The sequence below is a fragment of the Desmodus rotundus genome, chromosome 5 (genome assembly GCF_022682495.2).
Source record: "Desmodus rotundus isolate HL8 chromosome 5, HLdesRot8A.1, whole genome shotgun sequence".
NCBI lineage: Eukaryota > Metazoa > Chordata > Mammalia > Chiroptera > Phyllostomidae > Desmodus > Desmodus rotundus.
This window is the reverse complement of record NC_071391.1, coordinates 158,970,363-158,979,046: the sequence shown is the minus strand read 5'-3', so window position 1 is coordinate 158,979,046 and position 8,684 is coordinate 158,970,363. Positions and strand designations below refer to the sequence as shown.

At 50.7% G+C, this 8,684-nt stretch overlaps 1 protein-coding gene across 7 annotated transcripts in view; it reads left to right on the top strand.

Annotated features, from left to right (window-relative positions):
* Nucleotides 1-1,196: 1,196 nt before the first annotated feature.
* The window catches only part of KCNS3 (potassium voltage-gated channel modifier subfamily S member 3), a 30,745-nt gene continuing 23,257 nt past the window's right edge, over nucleotides 1,197-8,684 (top strand). For 3 of the 7 annotated variants that reach the window (XM_045189611.2, XM_024552483.3, XM_045189614.2), the window contains exons 1-3: nucleotides 1,197-1,585; nucleotides 1,739-1,839; nucleotides 2,163-2,362. The gene's annotated coding sequence lies outside the window, so the exon portion shown is untranslated. The remainder of the gene's footprint in view (nucleotides 1,586-1,738; nucleotides 1,840-2,162; nucleotides 2,363-8,684) is intronic. The other 4 variants (XM_045189609.2, XM_045189610.2, XM_071221579.1 and 1 more) reach the window with 3 other exon arrangements.

Below are 8,684 nucleotides of genomic sequence, written 5' to 3'. Positions count from 1 at the left end.
TTACCGCTTTGCCTGCGTGAACATTGGTAAACTTTCAGGGGTAGATTTTTGGGGAACAGACCTGTTTTTTATGGCCCGTACAATGCTTTCCTATGTTGTTGCTGCCTTTGCTTTGCATGATCACCCTGTGAGAGAGGAACTGTTCTTGTAGTTGAAGAGACCAAGACACCAGGATGGAAAGGTTAAGTGACTTTCACCGGGCTCCTCCCAGGGTCCAGCAGATGAGAAGCCCAGTGTGAATCTCAGACCTGTGCCCTTTCTACACACGCCCCCTGTGCCCAAAAAGACTTGTCTTTTCTGTCCCCACCTTTCACAGATGCCAAGTGGGGGCCCTTTGTGACCCCTACAGTGTGTGTCTTCCTTCCAGTTGCCACGTGCCACCCAGACCCCATAAGCAGGACCCGCTTTCCGACTGCTCTGCACTGCAGATGCCTTCTGCAGTGCTCAGAGATTGTGAACATACTTCACTCTCAAGTAAACAACGGTGGACTTCTGGATCACCCTCAGGATTGTGAATGATTAAACAGCTAACTTCCGGGAGAGATGGGAGAGCACTCTTCTCCGGAGCATCAAAGCGTAAACATATTTAGAATAACCTTATGCTACAGATGATAAATTGGGTGTGAAGATTACCTTCTTCAGCCACTTGCAAACAGCAGTGTAGACAAGTGCTTTGGATCCTCTTCCACAAGAGAGGGGACCAGCTTGGGGGAGCCACAGAACCATGGGATTAGGGGCAGAGGACCCTCAAACACCTGTTCCCCAGCCACCTGCACCCCCACCTTGCCTTTCCTGAGGCAATGATAACGTTGGAGTCCGAGGGACCACGTCTTGTTTGTTTGTTCCCTTCTCCTCTCCCTTTCCTGCTTGCTACTACCCTCTCTCGCTGGCCAAACCTCCCTGGAAGGTGCAGGTTTTATCTCTTTAAAACAAAAAATCTGCCAGGCACTGTAAGTATCACTCTCTTTTCTCTGACTCCCACTGTGGCTTTTGATCAAACAAAAACAATGAGAAAACCCAGGTCCCACCCTTCCAAGAGGTCAGAGACACTGACTTTCGCCTTTCCCACACACCCTCTGGCCCCACCCCCTCCCGTGTGTCTGGCTCAGGGCCTGGAACTTAACTGCGTGTGCTCTTGCCAGGTGCTGGTCTGAGGCTAGTGGGCAGCGGGTGCTGGGCTGGGGCAGCTGGCAGCTTTCACGATGTGGGGCGGGAACCCAGGGAACACTGGGTGCCTACAGCTTGGAGCAGCTGGCCCTGAGGAATTACAGCAAGTCTGCACAACTTAGAAATCTGCAGTTGGGCAGTTTGGAGGCGGGAGGGGAGCGCGGGGGTGGGTCGTCTAGCATCCCGTTTCTCCTGCCCTGGCACTTCACTGAGCCTTCTTGCTCACTGCAGAGGGGCTGGCAGGCAATGCCTCTGGACAACACGCGGCCCTCGCTGAGGTCCTGGTTTGTTCCTCAGTCTCCGCCTCAGGCACCGATCTCCCTGAGAAGGTCCCCTCTTCCACTTTCCAGAAAGGGGTATCAACTCGGTCCCCTTGTGCTCCGTGCATGGGTGCATGTCCCCTAACTCTTGTGACTTGGTAAGTCGAGGAACAGAGCGTGGATACCAATCTCGTTCTGGTCTGTGCATGGGTTTGCAGGCAGCGGCGGGGAGCGGGGGTGGGGGTGGGGGGGCTGGTGGTGAACAGGCAGGACGGGGCTATTTCCTTCTTCGTACTTTGTTTTGAAACAAGTTGGGGCCGCAGGACTTCCTAGGAAAAATTCCGACAAATCTGCAGTGTTACTTGGGCCACGACTTTTGAGAGGCAGTCGCCAGAGCCTTTGGGGCCTCGGGGTAAGTGGTATGTCTCCCCAGGGGTCACAGCACTCCCAGCCCCGAAGGATGCGAGGTGGGAAGTGCCCAGTGCCCCTGATCCCTCCTGGACAAGGCGCGTTGCTCCAAGGGTGACTGTGCACTTGGGTCTTAGAGGAGACGGGAGTCCCACCCGGCTGTCCCTCTCTCTGTCCAGCCACCCCTCTGCCTGTCTTGTGGCCAGAACCCCCCAGAGCCAGCAGCGGTCCGCGGCAGGGCACTGCGCCCTGTGCCCTCGGCTGGGATGGGGGCTGGCAGAAGCCAGGTGGCGGGTGGAGCTGGGACCCAAGAGGCGTTGCCAACAGGCCAGCCCCGCCCCGCCCCGCCCCGCCTGCGGCTCCCTGGGGCTCTGCGCTCCTGAGGAACTGGACAGACCGAGGGACGGTGGCAGCCACGCTTTCCTCGCAGCCGCTGCAGCAGCCGCTGGCCGCGCACTGAGGCCTGATCCCTGCAGCGCAGGCGGCACTGCGGAGCTGAGGGAGTCAGAGGCATCAGACTCCTGCAGGTAACTACTTCTGTCTCCACCTCCCCGAGCGCTCGCTCCCGAGACTGGTCTCTTCAACCCTGCAACTTTCCCCACGTTTTGCCGCCCCAGCACCCCAAACACGGGTGGCCCAGGTCACGGGTGCACGTCTCCAGAGATCTAAGTCTGCAGGGGACTTTGCATCCTGCTGGGTGCTCTCTGTTCTTCGTCCCCATAACCCCAGTCACTAGAGCCTTAGAGACCCGCCTGTTGCGTGACTTGCGGGCAGCTGAGGGTGCCTGGGTCCCTCCCTCCGAAAGCCGCAGAGAGGGTGTCGAGGATTAGTTCCTGGGCGTGGGTGGGTGGGGGGGATGGCAAGGCGTGGAGGACGGACTGGAGGCCAGGGAATCCACGAGCTGGGGAAAGGCGGCGGCACTTTGCAAAGGGGCATCTCTGGGGCGTTTCTTTAGCCTGCTCCTCTTCCTGGATAGGAGGCGCTTTCGTGGCGAATGTAAGTGCTTCCCGGCGCCTGCTCCGCCTTATTCTCCGTCATATCCCCACCTCCCCTTTGCCCTGCAGCAGTGAGAAGGTGCCCCGCGATAGTTGCTGGGGAGAGGGCACCCTTGTCACCCTTTTCTTGGTGCAGCGCCCTGGGCTGCTGGCGTGCTCTGGTGGGAGCGGCTGGGGGCTCCCAGACTCCTCGTTTGCATGAGTGGTTGTGGTGGGAGTGGGTGCTCCAGGTCGGGAACTTCCTTTTCCCGCGCCACTCCGGGTGGCAGGCTGCAGGGGCGGGGAGAGCCGTCCAGCGGCTTTCGCATTGCAGGGCTCCTCATGGGTACCCCCCCCCCCCCCCCCCCGCGGTCTCTACTTGTCTCCTTTGGGAAAGAAGCACCTTTTGCGCCCTTGGTTTCTCCCCCACCTCGGCTGGGGAGACTGAGTCGGTATTCTAACTCAGGCAGTCCCTGGTAGGTGTGGAGGACCCCAAAGAATTCCACCCGCTGGGATGATTGGGAAATGGGGTGGGGGGCTGCTTGGATGCCCTGGAGTGAATGCGGGGAGGGGGGGCGGGGCGGGGTGGAGAGCTGCGGTCGTGTTCCTTGTCCTCTAAGAGAGTAGACTTTGTGCTTCCCTGACGTGATTTTTGCATTTCGTCCTACCTAGTGAAGTGTGGGGCACAGGAGGAAAACCAGAGCAAAACCCTTCTGCGTCCCTTTTCACTTATTTGCTTAAGTGGTTTGCATAACCATTCCCTTAGCACTGTGTAAGTTACTCCTAGTTGCCTCACCTTTTTAGACTGCTTGCAGATACCTGCCCCGGTAAACAGGAAGCAAGCATTCTCCTAAGGACCTGCCCCCTTGCTAAAGGCTGATGCCCTAGTGCCTCTGCTCCCCACTTAACTAACACCAGGCCGAAAGGGGAGCGTGGGTTCTGCGGTTGGACTTGGAGAGTTGTGTAGGTATCATTCCTTACCTGGGTTCTGAACTCGCTGAAGACACTGATTCATCCGCATGCCTTTGCAAGCAGCCCACCCAGGGCTCTGCTCTGGGGATACAGAGTTGTAAGATGCGTTTTCTGTTCCCAACCTAGTCCTGTTCTTCTTTTTCTTCTTTTGAAGTTCACCAGACTCCTTCCTTCTCCTGTTCTAATATTAAATTTGCCTTTTCAGAACTAGGATTTGTCAGTATTGGGATGGGGAGAACCTAATATCAAATGCTTAAGAACTCTGGATCCAGAGCATGCTGCGAACGTTCTGAGAAGATTTGTGGAATCTCTTCTCATTCGGTCTTTATGTCTGAGCTGTGATTATCACGAATGCGGAGAAGCTATACTTTTGATGGTCAAGTGTATGAGAGCAAATTGGGAGGTTGGAAACAATCTTTGTTCTGGTCAAAAATATTAAAATATTAAAAATCCAATACAAAGCACCAGCTAAGTATTTTTTCATTATCATTATATTTTTTAAGAAAGGAGGGGAAGAGTGGGACTGCAGACCCCTCCTCTGTCTCCAGGGAATTTCCTCCTTGACTGTCATCCTTCCCAGACTCCGCCTCCCTCTGTTCCACCGGAGATCCTTGGTGGGCCTGTCAGCTTTGAGAGAGCAGGCACCACAGCATTTTCTTCCTCCTTTTTTATTTTTTAGTGCGTAACATTCATTGACTGCATACTATATGGCAGCTACTCTGCTCAGCCCTTTCTCAAGTATTATCTCATTTAATCCTCAGAACAACCCCATGAGGAAGTGAGGCTGTCCTTTTTCATGGTATTTCTGTGGGACCCCGCTGTAGGTGGATCCCTTCTAGGTACACTATGAGCTGGAGGTGAGAATGATAGGACGGGGCTGGGCTGAGGCCTCACTCGAAGGTGAGGCCAGCTCTGCTGGATAGCGGGGGTGAGTGTATTTATTACCCCTGCTTCTCAGATGTCAGGGGGCTGGATCCTTCAGACTGGCACCTGTGGGAAATCCCACACAGAGACGTGGCAGAGGATAGGCTGGAACTGAACACGTGGGATCCAGCCCTGATTCCAACCTCCTTATGGCTCCTCCACTTGACATATGTCACTTTGCTTCTCTGAGTCTCAGTCTGGTGAGCCCCAAGACGTCAGATGTCTGAAATTTATTGTGACTTCTAGACACCAAAAGCTCTCCAGGTGTTAACTCATTTCATCCCCATGACAGCCTTAGAAGGTGGGCTTTGTTAGGGCCCTATTTTCGATGAGAAAGAAGAGACTGAGTAACTTGTGCAAAGTCACAAAAGTAGGACAATGTGAAGGCAGGATTCTGACCCCTGGCCCTCTGGCTGCACAGCCACTGTGAGAGTCCATCTTCCTTGTTTATCCCTACAGCCCCAACACCGGCCCTGCGCTTTGCAGGGTTCAGACTGGGCTGTTAATGGTGACAGTTAGAGGTAGCTTGTAGTTACTGGTTGACTTTTTGTCCTCCTCTCTCATCCTTAAAAGGAACCTTGAAAACAGTACTAGAAAAATGTTCTTTTTGCTTTTGCCAAAATAGTCTTCTTTTCAATGGAATTCTGCCCAGCTGGTTGGGAAGACAGACCATTAACATAGGCTAGGCAAATATTGTGGCTATTTCCAGAAAATGTGTTTATTATCAGTGAGAAACCCAGAAAAAATCACAGAACACTTGCACTTTGAGTCAAATCCATTAAAAAGCCAACCAGTAACCAACTCACAAGAATTTGTTATGTGGGGGCCATGTGCCCAGGAAGCGCTGGCACAAGGGCAGCCAGCCAGCCTCAGAGCCGGAACTTATAGTGGACCCAGAGACTCAAGCTCAGCAAGCACAGAACAGGACAATACAAGATTCTAAATATTATTCGAGTCCTGATTAAAGTTGCAGTGACGTTTTGTATAGCCTGTTGTACTTTGCAGAAACGTTCACAGGGTTATGTTGTTTCAGTTTTCATAGTAACTGATTGTGGTGGGTGGTAGGCAGAGTGGAGGTTAGGAAGCTCATCTTGCAGATGGAGAAATTAGGGCAAAGTGAGCCTTGGACTTGGCTATGCCCAGATGTCTTATGACTCTCATTTCTCTACTTCACAGGAGGATACTGAGATTTGGAGGGTCCTTGGAGGTAGCAGAGTTTGAATGTCATCCTGAAGCTTGCTTTTCGTTACTGGCCTTGGCTAGTCGTGGTGCTCAGTGGGGGCAGGGGAGGAGGAGACATTGTTTTTTGCTGTTTTATTTTTGCATTCAGGGACCTGGTTTGTGAAATGCGGACACCTCCCAATTATTATGAACACCATAACAATGTTTAGAATTTGCAATAAAATATAGAAACTGATTTAGAAGAATTTCCATCCTTTATCCTTTCTCTACATTACCTTTTGCAACTTTGCAACACACACACCCATACCCCTGATAAAAGGAAACTCCTCTTATTAAGCTAGAGTTGCTAGATGAGGTTGTATTTTTCTTGGTGGGCAAGGCGTCTCACTCTCTGGAATCCTGCAGAGCCTTGTACCATGGTTTGCTTGGAGTAGATGCTCTATAAAATTGTCTTTAATTGCATAAGTGTTGCATGATAAAGGCCCAAGATCTGCTTTTAGCCAATAATGTTACAGAGAAGCAGTTAATGTTGACTGCAGTGGCTTTAGTGTGCTTGCTGAAGTCTCCAGTGAATGAAGCCTCCTGCAGCTCATTCTCAACTGAGCATGGAGCAGATGCTTACCAATGTCGACTGCATGACTGACTTGTATACACACACACACACACACATCCTCTTTACATATGCAAATATGTATAAGCATCCTTTCAACAAGTCCTTGAGTACTTACCTAGTGTTCTATACTGTGCTAGTGGCTGGGTAAGATGGGATAAAGGACACAGATGTGGGGACGGGTGGGAGATGGGTAAGGAGCTAGACAGGAAACACAATATGCAAACAGTTTAGCAGTGGCAGGTGCTCTAGAGAACTTCATGGGGAGGATAACCGGGGTGGGGAGAGCCCTACTTTAGATGGGAAGCTGGGAAGACTTTCCTGAGGAAGAGAATTCCAGGCTGAGGCAGGGGTCTGAGGATTCTAAAGGAGGATGAGCAAGGAGCCTTGGAGGGATTCCAAGAGAACTGGGTGGGGGAGTGGCTGGGAGGTGGTTGGAGATGGTGACAGGGGCCAGATCCTGCTGGTCCCTTTAGGCCAAGGTTTAGGTAAACTCTTTAGATAAACTCTTAAGAGTTTATCCTGAGGGCTGTGATAAGGAATTAATGGAGTTTCAGGGGCCAATTTGTGTTTCTAGAAGGTCATCCGTGAGAGCTATGAGGAATAGATGAGAGAGGTGTGCTGGAGAGGTGGGACCTAAAGCCAGGTGGGACTGAGTGACAGACAGATGAATGGGAAGTGAGGAAGTGGAGACCATACATGTATAGGTTGGTTATGAAGGGGAACAGAGAGACATAGTGGGCACGAGCAAGAGTTGGTGTCTATGAATGTCTATGGGACGGCGACCTTGGCTGAGGTCAGGGAGTTGAGTCCAGCTCCTCAATAAGTCAACACATACACATCGCTGTGTGTGATTAAATGGTAGTAGTACTTTTGCAAGACTAGAAATTTGAGTCCTAGACTTGGCTTTGTCTCCAATTGCAGGGTAAATTTGAGCTTATCATTTGTCTTTCTTCATTTTGGTTTCCACCCCCCCCCCCAAGCCTTGTGATTTTATGATTTAAAAAAAATGGATATCTTTCTATGAATACTCTCCTTCAATAGTGTTATTTGTGTTAATTTGGAGCCTTTTTGTAAATTGAATGAGGAGAACTTTGAGTGGATATGTGGCAACATTTGTGGTGAGATTCTAAACATTTGCTTTTTTATGATTGCCAGTCTGCTTTCAGACTGACGTACAGATGCCAGTGAAAAGCTGCGGGGTGTGGCGATGCTAAGCCCCTCCAAGATGCAAGGGAAGAGTCCCGGTGGAGAGCCTTGGGCAAGGCTACAAGCCAAGTTCTGTGTCTGGGTGAGAAACTTCCTCACCTGGCCCTCCTCATCACAGGAGCTGCTTCCTCTGTAGCCGTGGGTGTCTCGTAAAAACTTGCAGGGCAGGTACATCTGTTCTGTCCTCTGGGACAGCAGAATTTGCTGGCCCAAATATCAATAATGAATATCACAGATAGCCTGCTGTGGCCTTGAAAAAGGGATAGGGAACCCGATGATTAATTTATGGTTGTGGGGAATGAGAGTTTAAATAGGACCATAGCCTTGGAAGTTACTCCAAAGATCAGTTAAGACATTTGCTGCCTCTCGAAGACTTCTTCCAGAAATGCTGACATATCCTGGCAAATAGTGTGTTGAGATAAATAAATATCAGAATACTAAAATTTTGGACTTCAACATGCTTACATGTCTTACTTGCATTCTTCTGTGGACGGGTTTGGCTTTCTTAAGCCCTAATTGACATGCCCAGGTGAACCTGAAAACATTTCCTATTATTTACCTAAGGTAAAGAATTTAATTGATCAAAGAGATGGGAGAACTCCGTGGTTAATGTCTGTGGTTTGCCGATGTGGATCGAGAGAAGACACTTGGATTCTGGCAGGGTTATTTCAGCATTTCTGTCTTTGCGGTTGATAAATCATACATTCTGGGCAGTGTTTTTCTTGTGGGTTTGTTAAGATCCCAGTTTTCTACGTGTGGTACCCTCACGAAGCCACTGACATAAGACTGCCCCCTGCCCTCCTCTCCTTGGTGATAAGACATTGCCTGGCCAGGATGTGGCCCCAAAGTATTCCAGGTTGCAACTTCTTGGGGAAATTTTTCTCCTCTGGGCTAAAAGTATGAATTAAGTGTCATTCTGTGGCAATGTCATCTATCTATCTACCATCTATCTATCATCTTTGCCAAAGTCTATAAAAG